Here is an 18,611-nt window from a genome sequence, read left to right as displayed (position 1 = left end):
TGTAACGAGACAATAATGTAAAGGCTGAAATAAGAATATGAAACTGAGTTGCAAGACTTTCTTCTGAATTATTATGACACTTAAGATGGTACCCTGCCAAAGAGGCATAGGTCAGAAACAGTTAATGGGGCCTTCCCGATACTTGATTGGATTTAATTATTCATCATGCAACTTTTATTTCCTCCAAACAGGATCATTAGTGAGATGGAGTAAGTATAGCTAATTAAAAATAGTATTTGCTTATCACTGACCTAAATAGAGAAATATGTACAAATAACATGGGGAGCATAAAACAGATCAGGAAGACAATATAAGGTCTAGATTAGACTTTTGTGGTGTCTTTAAAATGAGGCAATGGGATTCTAGCAGAACTTTACCATTACTAGTTGGCCTCAATCAGAAGACAACATTGAAGCTAGGGCTACACTGCAGCCATAACTCAAAATCACTTATTTTGAACTTGGTGCTGGCTACACAGCATTGAAATTTGACATAATGCGTATTTCAAACTTCCTGCTATCCCTCTCATAATGGGGGCAGTGGGAATGAAATACCAAGATCAAAATAGCCCAGCTATTTCAAGCACAGTGTTTGGCCATGGGATTTTTGTTTCGGGACACATTTGTGTCCCGAAATAGAAACCTCAGGCTACGTCTACACTTAGTAAAAACGTTGAAATGGCCATGCTAATGGCCAAATCGAAAAATACTAATGAGGCACTGAAATGCATGTTCAGCGCCTCATTAGCATGCCACCAGCCATGGTACTTCGAAGGTGCCGCTTTCCACTCCCAGGTGGCTCATCTACACGGTGGTCCTTTTTGAAAGGACCCCACCGACTTTGAAATCCCCTTATTCGAAGTGCTGTGGCCACCAGCATGCTAATGAGCCGCTGAATATGCATTTCAGCACCTCCATTAGTATTCTTCGATTTGGCCATTAGCGTGGCCATTTCAGAGTTTTTACAAAATGTAGACATGGCCTTAGTGTAACCTTAGCCTGACTGTTCTTCTACTCATAAGATGTCTACCACATAAAACTCGTTTTCAAAGAAGACCAATTCTAAAGATCCAAAAGGAAAACTACACTTTTCAAAACCATGTCCAGGAGGTCAACAGATATTGTGCTCCTAAGTCCCTTGGGTGTTTTTAAAAATCTTCACTTTATACCTTCTTGCCACTGTGGTGAGAGGAATCAAACAAATGTGCACACCTCAGTCATAATTCCTTAGATTATATCAGGAGATCCTCAAGGGAAAGTTAAATGCCAGCTTTTTGAAGTATCAGAGCAGAATGTTCTTAAATTATTCATGACAGTACTGCTGATAGCACTACTTAGCACTTACATAGCAAATTGAAAACATTTATGAGCTAACTGCTGCTACAAGTTACCTTTTAACTACAGATAGAACTGCATATTGTTGATTAGCTATAAGATGGAATTCAGGCAAAAATGGTTGTTACTCATTTCCATTTACTTTTTTTCGGTTATCAGCAAGAGTACTCGCTACTGTAGCAGATATAGACCAGGTCCCTTCCACAAGGACTTTGCAGTATTAAAATATTCTAACTAAAAGCTTTATGAAGATTTCTCAAAGGCTGTGTCTACATTTGCACTCCTATTTTGAAAGAGGTATGCAAATGAGGTGCAGATTTGCATATATGGCACCTCCTTTGCATATTGTTGCAAAATAGCTTCTTTTGAAAGTAGAAAACCAGTGAAGACACTGCTCTTTCGAAAGTAAACCCATCTTCGAAAGAATCCTTCCCTTTTTAAAGATGGGCTTTACTTTCGAAAGAGCAGTGTCTACACTGGTTTTCTTCTTTCAAAAGATGCTATTTCAAAATAAGAATATGCAAATGAGATGCCAGATATGCAAATCTGTGCCTCGTTTGCATTTTTATTTTCCTCATTTGCATACCTCTTTCGAAAGAGGAATGGAAGTGTAGACACAGCCAAAGCAATTCCAAGGTTGCAGGTATAAACAAGCAAGATTATTAACTGTGAAAAGAAGCTTTTATGTAAGGAATCCTTAATAACTAGAATCTGAACTTCGACTCTAAATAGAAAAAGTTAATAATGTTTCTGATGCAAATTACCAAGTAGGGGCCACTGAAATTAATGGGATAGCCCCAGTTTATCAGAGGAAAATCTATCTGTTTTTATTTATCTGTCTCATGCACAGATGTTACCAGGTAGCAGTATAACTACACACACGGCCAGTTGTTCCCTCTTAAACCTATAAGGATATGTGCTGCGGTTACAAGGCTAGCTGCCCCTCTCTTACCCTGTCTCTGATTTCTCTGAATGCACCCTCAAACGTATCAAGCCTCAGGACTTCACTTTACTCACTGTGCAATCTCCCACTGTTAGACCAGGTCTTGGACTTCAGTACCCTGAGTATCAACCATTCTTACCTTGGAGGTCCAAAAAGGCTCAGGCAGCTGCAGTTCTTTTCTGCTGGAGCTTCCGACCAGGGGGCTAGTGATCCAAAAGAGATTTCTAAAAGAAAAGGATTGTTTGTTTAACCACAAGAACAAAACAAAATGTCAAAGGAAAACCATTGTAAAATGACAGTCTCAAAAAACAAGATAACCTTTCCTACTGAGGTAGCAGTAAAGGAGTTTACAAATAAATTGACAAATTGAACAGTAAAAAGGCACCAGGACCAGATGGTATTCCATCCAAGAGTTCTGAAGGAACTCATGAAACTGCAGAGCTACTACCTATCACTTAAATCCACTTCCATACCAGCTGACCAATTTTTAAAAGTCTCCAGAGGCAATCCTGCCAATTATGGCCCAGTAAACCTAATATTTGTACCAGGTTGAACCTCTAAAAAATGAACAGAACTACCAGACGCATAGACATAATTTGTTGTGCAAGAGGCAACCTGGCATTTGTAAAGGGAAATTAGTCTTCAACATTAGAATTCTTTGAGTTATCAACAAAGACATAGACAAATAATGATCCAGTGGACATAGTGTATTTGGGTTTTCAGAAAGCCTTTGAAAAGGTCTCTCACCAAATGCTGTTAAGCAAAATAAGCAGCCATGGAATAAGAAAGAAAGTGCTTTCATGGATCAGTAACTAATTAAAAGATAGAAAACAAAGAGAAGGAATAAATCATCAGTTGTCTGAGTGGAGAGAGAGAAAAGGCAGTATCCTCCAAGCATCTGTGCAGGGACCAGTGCTGTTCAACATATTCATTATGATCTGGAAAAAGGGGTAAATCATGCGATGACCAAATGTGCAGATGATATAAATGTACTCCAGATACTTAAGTCCAACACAGACTGAAAAGTTACAGAGGGATTGCATTAAACTGAGAGGGCAAGAGAACGGCATGTGAAATTCAATGTTGATAAATGCAAAATAAGACGTATTAGAATATATAATTCCAACTCTATGTACAAATCAATGATTTCTAAATTAGCTTTTGCCACTCAAAAAAGAGACCTGGGGGTCACTGTGGATATTCCTACTACTTCTACGTAATGCCTCATACTCTGTGTGGAGCCTAAGTAATCTACGGCTGTGGCCACACTTGGCCAAAACTTTGAAATGGCCATGCAAATCAATTGAATATTCAGCACCTCATTAGCATTAGGACGCTTCCAGCCATGGCGCTTCGAAAGCACTGCTTTTGAAAGCGCGCAGCTTGGCGCGGCTACACCGAGGTCTTTTTCAAAAGGACCCCGCTCCTTTCGAAATCCCTTATTCCTCTCAGCGCCAATTAGTAATCTTTGAAATGGCCATTTCAAAGTTTTGGCCAAGTGTGGCCACAGCCTGCAAGTCTCCACCACTTCACTCTGTCTTGGGACCTAACTAATAGCTGGCCCCAGGCGTACCCCAGTTCTTGTCCTTCAGTCTCATTAGACCTCCTCCACATTGTCTGATATCTTCCGCTGTTGTGCTTTCCTTGTGGGTTCCATGTGAGCGCTTGACAGACTATGCTGGACGATGGTTTTCTGAGAGCGTGACTTAGCCATCCCTACACTTTTCTCTTGATTTCAATGTCAGTTGGTTCTTGTCCTCTCTGTTCCAAAGCTCCTCATTTGTGACAAAGTCTTGTCATTTTATGTGAAGTCATCTGTTTATGAATGTTTGTAGCTTGTGATTTGAAGACTGTTTAGTGCGCAAGCTGTCACATCCATACCAGAACACACTTCTCATTTGTGTTGAAGATCCAGTTTTGTCTTCACAGATATTATTTGTGAACTCCATATGGGATGGAGATTCTTGAATGCAGCTGTTGCTTTCCCATCCTGGCATTGATATCCTTATCTGTTCCTCCATCTATGTCCATAATAATTCCCAGGTAGGTGAACTGCTGCACATCTTCCAGGCCATCCCCTCCCACTATGATGGTGGTGGTGTTGGACTGGTTGATCCTCGTTGTCTTGGTCTTCCCCTTGTTAATGCTCAGTCCAGTCATTCAGGCAGTTTTGTCTATTGTTGCAACCTCTCCATTCACACCATGAAAGGAAGGGGACATCATCAGCAAAACCAATGTCCTCTAGCTGTTTGGTCACTGTGGCTAGTTCTCTTAAACGTTCGCTCAGGCTATGTCTAGATGGTGGGTGGTATGTCGGGATAGATCCTGAAATAGCTGCCTGTGTCTATGCAACATGCCCATTGTCTTGAAACAGATTCTGGCATCCCTGTACATTTCATAGCAGGAGGAGTACTAGGATGCCTTGAAATAGGGCTTTATTTTGGCACGTGGCACCATTTAGATAGTGCCACATGCCGAAATATCCTATTTCCAAATCTACTCAAAGTAAGCTAAGCAATTTGCATAACACAAATTGCTTAGCTTATTTTGAGGTTAGGGGGCGGTGTAGACATGGCCTTAGTGCGCAGCAGCAATCAAAAGCTAACAATGTTCGAAACTGTTAAGAAAGGGATAGATAAAATAGAATAATACCACTCTATAGGTGTGTGGCATGCCTACAGCTTGAATATTGCATGCAGTTCTGGTCCGCCCATCTCTAAAAAGATATATTAGAATAGGAAAAGATACAAAGAAGAGCAACAAAATGTCTGAGAGTATAGAACAGTATTGAGTGTATGGGACTTTTCAGCTTGGGAAAGAGACCAAGGAAGGGATTGATAGAGGTCTATAAAATCATGCATTGTGTTAAAAAAAAAAAAAAAAAAAAAAAGTTTTATTCCTTCACACGAGAACCAGAGATCACCAATGAGATTAATAGGCAGCACATTGAAAACAAGCCAAAGGAAGTATTTCTTCACATACTGCACAGTCAAGCGGTGGAACTAGTTGCGGGAGGATGTTGTGAATGCCGAAAATGTAGCAGAGTGAAACAAAATGAGATAAGTTCATGGAGAATAGGTTCATCGTGGCTATGATGACTCCTGAGGGCGTCTCCTCAGGAAGTTAGTCTGGCATGTAGACCTTTTACCAATAATATAAAATTCTCTGTACTAGAGTCAGACCAGTGGTCTTCCAACGGTGGTTAATGCCAGGTCGTACAGAGAGAATGAACAGAAAAGGCCTACATACAAGTCTGTCTTGATCCCGAGGACCCCAGGAAGTCTAGCTCTCCCTGCCCTGATGACAAGGTCATCTTTACCCAGACACAGAATATGCGTAGGGCACCTGAAAAAATGTGGCACCACTGGGTCTTAATGTCCACCCATCTGCCTTTTGCTGTCCTTGGCTCTGCTTCCTCCAGAGAGGATTTCGTTAAAAGCCTGAAAAAGCTTTCCAGATCTATTAGTAGCTCATTGAATCTGTGAAGGAGCCATTCAAGTCATAATGAAGCCATTTCTAACGAATATGCTGTCTGTTTATAAATTTAGTGTGTTAGTTGACGGGACCTTAATTTAATATTTGCTTTGAAAATGTTCCATTAGTGTCTTGCATAAGATTATAAAATCACATCTCTTAAAAAATCGTCCTGTCTCCTCTCCCCCCTCCCCCGACCCTTCCACCTCACCCCCCAGCTGCTGTTGGGCAGATGGGCACCAGTTTAGTAGGGCCCCCATAAACCCTAAGGACATTTCTGCCTGACTGCATAATGGGCTCATAAATCTATCCAATTCTTGGAGACAGTGTGTCTCTCTAAAATGTTCTGGATCCTTTTTTTCTCCCTTTCTCTCAGGGATGGTGTCACCTTTGCAGAAACCTGTCTGGCAGGTCAAGCAGGAGGGAGAAGTCAGGCAACAGAGTGAATGGCACTTGCCTTCTCCTTCATTTGTGTGCCCAGAAGATTCTATTAGGATCCTCCCTCCCTTCCTGATGCATTTCTTAGCAATCCTGCTATTGAATTACTCAATATTTGCCTACAGTAAGCTTCACAGTAACCTGGTTGAGAGAGTGTTCATAAAATATTACAGGCATCTTCAAATCCTTCTCAGTATTTTAAACATGCCTCATTCCATACATATAAAGGGTAAAATTGTGACCAAACTGATGTGAAAGGGAGTTGTTGGGAAGAGGATTTTACCTGAAATGTAGGGTCAACAATTTAGGCTAAGGCTAGGCTAGAAAAAGTGGGTTGTCTTCTAAATATGTATTAAATACCATTCTGACTGTAGGCAAACGCAAAGGCTGCTTCTACACATGCAGGATTATCTGGAAGAAGGGTGCCTTCTTCCGGAAGATCCAAGGAGTGTCTACACATGGAAGGCGCTCTTCCAGAAGAAATCCAGAAGAAGGCGCCCCATCTTCCAGATTCCGTAGTTGGTTGCGGAATCAGGAAGAGGGCCTTCTTCCAGAAGACTCTTCCAGAAGAAGGCATGTGTAGATGCTCCTGGACCGCTTCTTCCGAAAGAAGTGGTCCAACATGGTGGTGGCCCACCAGACAGCAGGGACACTCTAGACAATCCCAGTGGGCCTCTGTGGTCTCTGGATCCTGCAACTTTTAAAGCTACAAAGACCTGGAGACCCCGTGGCGGGAAGCTGAGAGTGTGAGACAGGCAGCATGTGCAGGGCTGCCTGCCACACTCCCCCGAGGCCCTGCAGCGCTCACCAGCCCTGAGCCCAAGAGATGGCCAGCACCTGGCGCCAGCTAGGGGAGCCCCAGAAACCCAGACAGAAGCAGCCAAGACCTTGACTGGGCTCCAAAAAGAGGGACCCCTCCTGGACTAAGCCAGAACTCCAGGACCTCCTGGGGCTCTGGTGCGATGAGAAGGTACTCCAGGACACCAGCAGGCACCAGAGGAATGCCCCAGACTTCACCCGGCTCACCCAGAGCCTGGCTGCCCAGGGCCACCCCAGCCAGACACCCAGGCCAGTGAGGTGCAAAGTGAGGGAGCTGCAGCAGGGGTATATGTGGGCCCAAGACAGTCCCCACAAATCTTGCCATGCCCCAGCCAGTTGCCCCTTCTACCAGGAGCTTCAGGACCTCCCGGCAGTGGACGATGCCTTGCCACCCTGCGCCACAGTGGAGATGACCACACCTGAGCCCCCTGCCGCACTGGAGGAGGAGGAGGGCCTTGCCACCGTGGACGTCCCAGCCAATGGGCATTCCTCGGATGGGGCCCTTGTGATTGTGCTGCCCTCCACCGCCAGCAGCCAGGCCCCCTCCAATCGGGCATGACCCAACAAATACGAGGCCACCTCAGGTAAGTGCACACTGAGGCAAAGCCCTGTGGGGGAGGGGCACAGCCAGGCCCTGGGCCTTTGCCCCAAAGCCCTATAGCCCATCCCTGGTCAGGGCCCAGGGTGTGCCCATGCCTGCAAGCAGCACCCAGGTCGTTCCCCTATGGAGCGCCCTCTGAGCATGCCGAGGGCCCCTCAGGCAGCACGGCTGCACCCAGACCCCCCCACACACACAGTTGTGCCTCCCCAGCACGCAGGCCCAGCAACATGCCCCAAGGGCCAGCATGGTGAGTGTGCGCAGGCCTGCACGGTAGCATCCCCTGGTACATGGCCATCCCATAGGTCTGGGGAGGGGGCGACACCCCCCAGGGGACCAGGGCCATGCCACCTAGGTTCCGGATGTAGCACTGACTCCACCCTCTTCCCCCCACTCTCTCTCTCCTACAGTGGCCCTATCTGAGGGCCAGGGAAGCCGGACGAGGAGCCTGGGGCCTGCCAGCCCTGTCCAGGCTGGAGGACCCAGCACTCACCAGCTGGGCCAGGATCAGCCCCCTCAGCGCAGCGGCCACAGGTGTGCCAGATGAGGCGTAGGTGCCACAAGGACAAGGTCACAGCCTACACTGCAGCTCTCTGCCACCAAAACGTCCTTGCCGAGAGGTGGCTGGCCCTCAATGAGGCTAAGCTGCAGTGGAGGCGGGACACGTGGGGGGAGGTGGCAGGGATGCTTCACACTGTGTGCAAGGCCCTCACAAGTCAGCCCCCAGCCCTCCCACTGCTCCCCTGATGTCCCCCCGAGGTGCCCCTGCCATCCCTTCCAAGGTCCCCCCTGCCATCCTGCCTGAGGCTCTCCCTTCTGTCCCCGCTGCTGCCCACCACCACCTCCCCTCCTGGCCCTTTGGCTGCTACTATTCCCCCAGCCCATGACACTGAGGCCCGGGTTACCCTACTACCCTCAGGCCTGCCCACAGCTACTCTGAGGTACCGGGCAGCATGGCTTGTGGCCACAGCAGGCCCCGGGGAGGGCTCCCCGACCCACAGCCCGGTCCTGCCAGCCCATCTGCTGAGGCTCGGCCAGCTGCCGACCAGCTCTACTTGCTGGTTCTCTCAGCACCATCAGTGCCCCACAGGGCACTGTGTACTTGGGGTGGGAGGGGCACCCACAGGCACCGGGGCTCACAGCCTTCCACCCTGTCCCTTGACTAGGGCCCCCACCATTCCAGTCCCTGTTCCTGTCCAAGTTCAGATGCCCCTGCTCCCTTACCCACATGTATATAGTTTGCTGAATCTTAGGTTTGTAGAAGTTGTTTCTATTATTTACTATTTACATTGTGTTCTATTCTTCTATCTTGTGCTTTAATAAGATTTTTCATTTTTTCATCCCCCGTGTCCCTAATTGTTGTGGGGGAGTGTGGGGGGTGGGAGGGTGTGGGATGTGCATGTGGCGGGGGGGTGTAGTCAGGGCATGTGGGTAAAGGTGGGGGGATTAGCAGTTCCCTCAGAGGAATGTATCCCAGAGCACTTCACATATCCAGAGCCCATTACGGTTGAGCCGCCTGTCTGGAGCTGCGGCGGGCTGCTGGTAGCAGGGGACTGGCTCTGCCATCCAGCCCTGGGGCAGGGTCCCCTCACGTGGGTCGATGAGGTTGTAGAGCACACACCTGGCAGACATGACCTGCGGGACATTCTCCACCCCCTCATCGAGGCGTGTGAGGAGACACCTGAACCATGCCTTCAGATGGCCGAAGGAGCACTCAACGGAATAGCAGGCCCATGTGAGCTGGGCATTAAACAGCTCCTGGGAGGGTGTGAGTTGGCCCGTGTATGGCTGCATCAACCAGGGCTGGAGTGGGTAGGCAGGGTCACCCATGAGGCAGAGGGGCATCGCAACCTCCTTGATGATGTACTCCCACCAGGGCATGAATGTCCTGGCCTCCATCCTATGGAACAAGGCAGAATTCCGCAGGATCTGCACATCGTGTGCCCTGCCTGGCCAGCCAACGTAAATGTCCGTGAACTTCCCTCGGGCGTCCACCACCGCCTGGAGCACAGTGGAGTGGTACCCCTGGCAGCTGACATAGGCTACGTCTACACGTGCCCCAAACTTCGAAATGGCCATGCAAATGGCCATTTCGAAGTTTACTAATGAAGCTCTGAAATGCATATTCAGTGCTTCATTAGCATGCGGGCGGCAGCCGCGCTTCGAAATTGACGCTCCTTGCCGCTGCGCGGCGCGTCCAGACGGGGCTCCTTTTCGAAAGGATGCTGCCTACTTCGAAGTCCCCTTATTCCCATGAGCTCATGGGCCTGGTAGGGAGGGAGAGAGTGAAAGGGGAAGGGGGCAGGGATCCCCTGCATATTCCCACAAGTGTGCCCATTCCCATTCCCCTGCAAGTCATGAGGGCCACCAACCACATGCTGGTGAGGAGGCTGGTGCACATCGTGGACCTGGATGCAGTAGTCGAGGGGTTCACCGTGCTTGGGTTCTCCCAGTGTTTTGGGGCAATTGATGGGATGCACATCCCCCAACAGGGCCCTGCACCACAGTGGTGGCCAATATAGCTGTGTCTACACGTGCTCCAAACTTCGAAATGGCCATGCAAATGGCCATTTCGAAGTTTACTAATGAAGCGCTGAAATGCATATTCAGCATTAGCATGCGGGCGGCAGCCGCGCTTCGAAATTGACGCTCCTTGCCGCCGCGCGGCGCGTCCAGACGGGGCTCCTTTTCGAAAGGATGCTGCCTACTTCGAAGTCCCCTTATTTCCATGAGCTCATGGGCCTGGTAGGGAGGGAGAGAGTGAAAGGGGAAGGGGGCAGGGATCCCCTGCATATGCCCACAAGTGTGCCCATTCCCATTCCCCATTCCTATTCCCATGGGAATAAGGGGACTTCAAAGTAGGCAGCATCCTTTCGAAAAGGAGCCCCGTCTGGACGCGCCGCGCGGCGGCAAGGAGCGTCAATTTCAAAGCGCGGCTGCCACCCGCATGCTAATGAAGCGCTGAATATGCATTTCAGCGCTTCATTAGTAAACTTCGAAATGGCCATTTGCATGGCCATTTCGAAGTTTGGGGCACGTGTAGACACAGCCATATTGGCCACCACTGTGGTGCAGGGCCCTGTTGGGGGATGTGCATCCCATCAATTGCCCCAAAACACTGGGAGAACCCAAGCACGGTGAACCCCTCGACTACTGCATCCAGGTCCACGATGTGCACCAGCCTCCTCACCAGCATGTGGTTGGTGGCCCTCATGACCTGCAGGGGAATGGGAATGGGCACACTTGTGGGCATATGCAGGGGATCCCTGCCCCCTTCCCCTTTCACTCTCTCCCTCCCTACCAGGCCCCACTGCTGAAGGACCTCTCCAGCAGCGTCCATGTGGTATTCCCTCAGAGCTAGGTCTACCTGCCCCTGGCCTGGCCCACTCCCAATTGGCCCCTGGGGTCCCCCAAGCCTTCCGGTCCCCTCCCTCCCTCTGCTGGGGCAGGGCCTGGGGCAGGGCTTACCTGGAGGACAACGGCCCTGATGGTGGATGTGCCCACTCCGAACTGGTGCCCGATGTACCAGTAGCTGTCTGGGGTAGCCAATTTCCATGTGGCGATGGCCATGCACTTCTACAGGGAGAGGGCCAGCCTCATTCAGGTATCCTGGCATTGGAGCATGGAGGCGAGCTAGCTGCAGATCTCCAGGAAGGTCTCTTTCTTCGTCTGAAGGTTCTGCAGCCAGCAGTTGTTTTCCCATTCCCCCATGACGATCCTGACCCACCAGTCCGTGCTGGTGGTGTGGGTCCAGATGTGCTGGATGGTCCGGAGGGGGCCCAGCAGGGGCGGTGGGGGTTCAGGACCCACAGGCCTGGGTCTCTGTGTCCGCAGCAGGCCAAGGAGGGTGGCCAGGAGGATGGCTAGCCTGTGGGTGAGGGCAAACCTACTGTCCTGCGACTGCTGGGGGTCCATGCTTGCTGGCCAGCGCGCACTGGATGGGGACCTGCATCTGGCTTGCTGTGCACAGACGCGGCTGGCCTCAGCAGTGTGTGCAGGGAGGGGCTGTTTGGGTGGGGCCCTTTAAAGGGCTGTGTAGCCGGCAGCCCTGAAAGGGCTCCCTGGCCATGCGACCCTGTCCATGCCATTTCCTGCCCTGTTCTTCCAGAAGAGCTCAAGTACATATGTGGACGCACTCTTCCAGAAGAAGGGGCGGCTCTTTTGGAGCCCATTTGGTGTGTAGATGTGCTCTTCCGGAGGATGACCCTCTGGAAGATGTCTTCTGGAGGATCATCTTCCAGAACAAGTTGCATGTGTAAAAATGGCCCAAGTGATCATCTATATATGACCTCTTGGATCTCCCTCATCCTTAAAGAGAACCTGCAAAATACTTTCTAAAGCTGAGCCTGTGCACTTGCATTCCTAGCTTTGCTAAATGCCTCAAATTATGCGTTCAATAGACACATTGGATTTATGGCTTCTTATGACAGTCTGTACCCAACTAGCAAACCTCCTCCAGATTCCTTTCGTCCTTAAGACTGCAGCTTTGTTCATAGGCCATTTCACCTTGAATTGCTCCTTTTAAATATGCGTTAACCTGTGTATGCTGAGCGATGTGTTCCACCTTGTATTTAGCTTAGTCCTGTCACCAACAGAAGTTGGTCCTGTAAAAACGAAGTATCTCACTTACCTCATATTTTTAATATCCAATACAGCACCAACAACACTGCATATGACTTGAAACAGCTCTTTTCCCCTAATGTAGGTAGGGCAAGTCATATTAAGATGCATTAACTGGTTGTGATGACTAAGAGGGTTTAAACTTGGTTAATACTTTCAAACAAAATTTGCCTAGCCTGTAGCTAATCTTGGTGCTATGACTTGAGATGAAAAGTGAGTTAATGTAGGAGTAGCTATGACACTGTTGAATCAATTCTCTCCTCTGCTGCACCTTCCTTCCTCTAGCCTGGCTCCAGACTTGAATTACCTGAGTGTAAAATGAGTGATTTGGGACTAACTTTAATAGCTGTCACCTTTAAGGAAGCATATCAAGGTACAGGTACATGACACTCCATTAACTGATGTTTGCAAAAGCACTTTGAAGATCAAATGTGGATGACTATTATTATTTTAGTAATACCTCTTTCTTGCCTTCAGAATTCAGACTCTGGGTCTGATTCTCCTGTACACATTGAGAGCCATGTTAAAGGGCCTTCACATACCATGGAGACAGCCTCTGTATCTGTTTTTATACAGTGCCTTTCCTATTCAAAGTGCTCTGCAAAGTAATGAGCTAATCTTTAATAGTTAAGTGACTGCTGGATGTCGAGAAATGGAGCAGCTAGAACTCACTCAGGGGCAGCTTGCAAGTAGTCTATAATATTAGTTTGTTTTGTTATTAAAAGAAATTAATGTTGTCCCAAAAGGTGAGCTTATTCCCTGCTGCTGTAATAAGTGCTATTGGTTTGTACCTCCCACCTGGCCTATCCACCTAAACTGGACAGAAGAAGGGATCAGCACAAAGCGTGAAAAGACAGCTGGTCCACGGTGCGAGTAATCAGAAGAATTACTATATAATTTTGTGTAGAAGCTGCTGCTTCTATTATATTTAACTATTTCTCCCTGTGGATTTAAACTGATGACAATGTCAAAACGAGAGCAGTTTCAGTTAAATGTGGTTACTTTCCTCTGCAGTTTGTATGGTTAGGGTAGATGATTATGGGTTCTGGAGGAAGCTAGTAACTCAGAGGACAAAGGCTTGCTGGTGTCTGTGAGTGAGTTTCAGCTGTCCTGTCCGATTCAGTACAGTCCAACTCACTATGGTTACAATCTGTATTTAAAACCTGCATGAAATAGGACATTGGAAAAGTATTAAGTCAGTGATTATTAATATTCTTTTGTGATACGTGTATGTAGTACACATTAGGAGTTGTGGGTATATACTGGAATGATGACGAAATGGTGTTTAAGCCAGGCATATCAAGAGCAGTTGGTAAACAAGTCTGCTCTCTAGACAATGGAATGTGTATTTCCTTCTCTGACCCACCAGGTCCTCAGGCTGAGACAATGTAAATCCAGTTACATAATGAGGTAAACAACACTATGGAGCAGGGAGGAGGCAGCTTCCAACAGACAAGAGAAACTTTATGTGGGCTATAAAGATGAACCTCAAATGATTAGCCAGTAAATCAACTGACTGTGTGTGATGTTACCATATAATAGATGTTTATTGAGTATTGTGTTATATGAAAACTTATGCATACTGGTGATTGATATCCATGTAAAATGTACATATTCTACTGTATAAACGGTGTTTCCCAATTTTATTTGGCCACAGAACCCTTTTATACTAGAAAGAATTTTGCAGAACCTGATTCCCAGACTCTACCCCCATTGGCACCCAAGCCCACCCATCTCCAGACTTTACCCCACTCAGCCCTCAGCTCCCAAATCTGCCCCTGTAGCCCTACGCATTACCCCCCATCCAGCAAACTCACTGCCCCATTCCAAGGCTGAACTCCCCTCAGTCTCAAACCCAGCCCCCTGGACTAACCCAGCTGTGCCACTGGCTGGGGAGCCTATGCCTGGCAGCCACATGCACCCACCGGAAGAAAGGCTGGTGTGGAGGTGTTCTGCTGGTGGGGGTGAACTGAGCAATACCCACGAGAGGGGTGTGGCCACTCGGGCAGTGGAGAGAGTAAGGAGCTGTCTCTAGCTCCCTGCCCTGCCTCCACTGAAATTATGGAACTGAATTCAGTTGGCTTACCGGCCGGCTCCCTCCCAGCCACCCTGCCGGCTGTTAATCCAATTAAATTTAGTTCGACTGTTTCAGGTGCGGCAGGGCAGGGAGCCACAGAGGAGCCAGCTATTGTAATGGAATTTTCTTGCAGAACCCTTATTTTCACTTTGTGGAACCCCAGGGTTCCGTGGAACGCCATTTGGGAAACACTGATATAAAGAATTAAAGATCATCATTGATACTAGACTTTACAAATTGCGTCCTAACAAAGAAAGAAACCGATCTCTCCCAGACAGGAGGGAACGTTGCAGTTATATACCTGTCTCTTGTTAAATTAGCCATGGTGAAATCAAAATAATGGAAGCCCTATGTACATACAGAGGGATGGGATGCCCACAGGAAGGGGGGAACCAGCATGAGATCACGCTGCCTCATGAAACAAGGTCATTGAACTTCGGAAGACATAAGCAAAGAGAGGAGAGCTCTCTGTCATCCATCACTAGAGCGCCATCAGGGGGGCAGAATTCTTGCAATCTGAGAAAAATGGGTCCTCCTCTACTTTGCCCACAATCTTGTACTTCAAGGGAAGGTCCTGAATGGTGGAGAGTCAGCCATGGTTGGGGAAAAGAGTGACTGGTGAGAGAAACCATCTTGACCCAAGTCTGAACCTTGCTAGTTTAAATTTGAGATGTGTGGATGTGTGTTTTCACTTGTATTTGCTTTTGTTAACATTGCTAACTTTCTTCCCTTTATTTGGCATCACTTAATTTATGTCCCCTCGTTAATGAATGTGTTTCATTTATACTATCTGTAGGAGTGTGAGAGGGAGGCCAGGCAAGACAGGGGTTAAACAAGGCCTGTTAGCCCAATCAGCCCCACCCCGGTTTACCTATGGCCATTGTCGGGCCTGGAGGGGTATAAAGGGAGGGAAGCCAGCTCCGTTTGGGGCTGACCAGCCAAGAGGCAGGAGCTGGCTCTGAGGCAGGAGGCTCCAGGCCAGAGCTGCCACCCGGTTGGCTGCTGGAGGGCGCAGCCCAGGACCCTCCCCCCGGTACTGAGGGGAGTGGGGAGGCCCCCCGGGATCCCCACTCCCCCAAAGGAGGAACTAGATTCTCAGGGCCACACCCCAGACTCAACCCATAGACTCTCGGGTGGGGGCTGAGGACCCACCCAACAGGCCCTGGCCAGGGGACCTAGCCACTCGGCCATCTGGTCCCAGAGGCGAACCGCTCACCCTATCAATCATCTCAGTGCTGTGTTTGAAAGGAGTGGTAGATTTACCTGAGTTAGCTTAATAAGCTACATTGTGCTTTTGTCTCTTTAAAGAAGCAACAAACCTTATTATGCCTCTCAGCTTTTCAGGGACAGCTGGACATCAGGGCACTTCGTGCTGAGGAAATTCAGACCGGGGGTGTTCTGGGTCAGCTTACTGGTTGTTGCCGAGGCTGATGGAGACAGGTTGGGGCTGTACACAGGCTGCTGTGGTCAGAGGTGCTGAACCAGGACTATCTAACACAGAAACTCGGGGCTTGACATGCATGCTCAGGCTGGTTGGGAATGCCCCCAGCGAGGAGCTACACCACCAAAGCATTGTAGGACACCCAGGGTTACAGGGCAAATAGCACAGTCCCGTGCTGATCTCAGTTGCACCTCAAAGCCGGTCAGGGTTTAAATGGCCTTGTTTTGAAAGCTCCCTACCCAGCTGAATAAAGCAGTCTTTCACAACTCACGTATCATCCACTTCCAGGGCCCCCCTACAGCATTGCTTCCCAAACTGGGGGCTACTGAACATTTTCTGATGCTCTATGAAAACTGTCTGGTCCCATGGTGTTGGCTTTCCTCATTTCAACTGCCACATGTCACATTAACAGAAATTACAACACTTTCCCAGTAGTGGGTTTCCATGTCATTCCATTCCATCAGCGTAGCTGCCACTCCGATATGTTCAGGGGCACATGGGATGGGATTTGGTCCATGAGGTCATCTCAGTTATGATGCGGGTTGGACTGTGATAATGTCTGAGAAGCTGTGTGAGTCAGAAGCGGAGTTTTGGCAGGTCTCCCTACTTAGTAAACACAGTGTTGGAGTAAACTGATTTAGGATCCAACCCCATCCCTCAGAAAATTCAGGGGACATCTCCCACTGTGCTTTGGAAAGAGACTTTGGTATTTTGAAAACTGCACATGATTCTGAAAACTTAATTTTGGGGGGAAATAATATCTTTGTTTTATGGAGTGTGTGTTCCAACCAGTTTGTGCACTTGCTTGTGTGTAAATGTATCGAAAGGCAGCAGAGTGTGGGTAAGTGTGGTAGACAGCAAACCCACCTTGTCATTGCTTTCTTAGGCTATCTGTGTGGGCAGGTGCAAAGTGCTGGTAGTTACGGGGCTGCTCACAGAGCACAGCAATGAAACTACTGTTCTGTGTTTGCACTGCCAGCGTGGTAGTGTGACCACACTTGCAGCACTTACAGAAGCATTAGAGCAGTGCGCTCTGGGCAGCTATCCCCTGGAGCACCTCGTCCTATTCTGCTGCTGAGATTTGTGGAACGGCCAGGGCAGGGGGAGGGTCACAGGGCATCCTGAATCCTGCCCCTATGCCCCGTGGTGCATCATTTCACATCCCAGTGCCCCTGTGCCTCCCTCCGTGCTGTGCGGTCTGCCTGCTTGGGCTGCAGGGATGGGAGGTGAGTACATTGGGTGCCTGAAGGAGTCTGCAGGGATGGACGGTGGGGGGCAGGGGTGGGGTGGGCTGAGTGCCAGCTAGGGACAAGGTGGTGGCCAGATTGTGTTTGTTGTGACAGGGGAGGCATGGAAACTGTTGTCAGACATTGGCTGCATGGCGGGTGGGGCAGTTCGTATAGCTGTTCCATCTGCAGTGCTAGCAGCACCTGCAGGTTTACAAGTTGTTCTGCATTCTTCCATTCTTTCCTCTCACTGCCCTGCCACTCCCTCAGTTCTTTCTTTTCAGCAGCAGCCAGAATCATGATGTAACTCTTCTATTGCTGGCAGGGGACCGCCAGAAGGGCCAGGTTCAGTTCCTAGGGGATTCTGTCAATACTGCAACCAAACCGTCTCGAGCCCCCACCCAGTAACCTGGGACAATCTCCCTCTACCTGATGGGTGTCTGTAAAGGCAGTTCTTCCCCTCTCACAAGCACTGAGTCTGAGATAGAAACAGCTTGTTTAATAACAGTAGCCTACCATACGTTTACACAGCCACACATGCAGTATTCCTAAACAAAGGAAAGGAAAACCCTGTTAAGCAAAGCTCTGTCCTCAGAGCCTGTTGAGCCAAGTCCCTTGCTTAGAACTCTCTGTACACACACACACACCACAGAGTGTACTTCTGCCTCTGCTCTCCACTCACAGGGCAGTCTGGTCTGCACCAACCCAGAGTTCACAGGAACATCAGTATGGAGACTCTTGCCACACTACGGCAGGATCATTTACCGGCTGCTTCCCCTCTGTGCTCCACCAGCTGCCCCTTGCTGGCTGCTTGCTTGCTGTGCTCCACGGGCCGCCCCTGGCTGTCCGTTTGTCTGCTGCTTTGCGGGTTTGGCTCGAGGCAAAACCCTGTGATTTCAGCTCTCCATGGCTTCAGCTCTGGGCCCAGCCACAAAAATCTTAGTATCCGCCAAGGTGGATTCTCACAAAATAACCGTAAACCCCAGAATTGTCTGTGCTTTAGTTCTGTTGTTGAGCAGTGGTGGGAGGGGAGGACAACTCGAACCAGATTTATGGCTGTAGAGGTAACAGGCTCCCAGCTGGTTCAACCAGTGTCCACTCACACTCCTGCTCCACAATGGTCTGCTGAGGGGAGCCCTTCGTGATCCACATCTTACGCAGCAATGATGACTGCCCTGTAGCCCCACAATAATTTCAAGGATTGGTGATAGTCCACAGTTCTTCCACTGGGTGGCCACGTAAGTTGTGACTTCATGGCACCAGGGCCGCATCTACACTAGCCGGCTACTCCAAAGTAGCCAGCGCAACTTCGAAGTAGCGCGTGTTGCATCCACACACGCTGCGCGCTACTTCAACGCTGAAATCGGTGTTAGGCGGTGAGGCGATGAAATTGCTGTTCCTATCGGAAGATGGGAATAGCGCCCTACTTCAAAGTTAAACATTGAAGTTGGGCATGTGTAGACGATCCGCATCCCACTACTTCAAAATAGCGGAGTCCTTCATGGTGGCAGTCAGCTGAGAGGTAGAGACGTGCTATGTTCTTATGTTCTTATGTGCTGTCCAGCCCCTGCAGGGCTCTATGATCACCATGTGCAGCAGCCTTAAAGAACCACAGACCTGGGGGTCCTGTTGCAGGAAGCT

The 18,611-nt window shown here is 48.9% G+C and overlaps 1 protein-coding gene across 2 annotated transcripts in view; it reads left to right on the top strand.

The window, feature by feature from the left end:
- The window catches only part of HDX (highly divergent homeobox), a 124,208-nt gene extending 115,338 nt beyond the window's left edge, over nucleotides 1-8,870 (top strand). For both annotated transcript variants that reach the window (XR_012647263.1, XR_012647262.1), the window contains 2 exons: nucleotides 4,207-4,320; nucleotides 6,128-8,870. The gene's annotated coding sequence lies outside the window, so the exon portion shown is untranslated. The remainder of the gene's footprint in view (nucleotides 1-4,206; nucleotides 4,321-6,127) is intronic.
- The last annotated feature ends 9,741 nt before the right edge of the window (nucleotides 8,871-18,611 follow it).

This window comes from Carettochelys insculpta, chromosome 13, assembly GCF_033958435.1.
Source record: "Carettochelys insculpta isolate YL-2023 chromosome 13, ASM3395843v1, whole genome shotgun sequence".
Taxonomy (NCBI): Eukaryota; Metazoa; Chordata; order Testudines; family Carettochelyidae; genus Carettochelys; species Carettochelys insculpta.
This window is presented reverse-complemented; position numbering and strand designations above follow the sequence as displayed.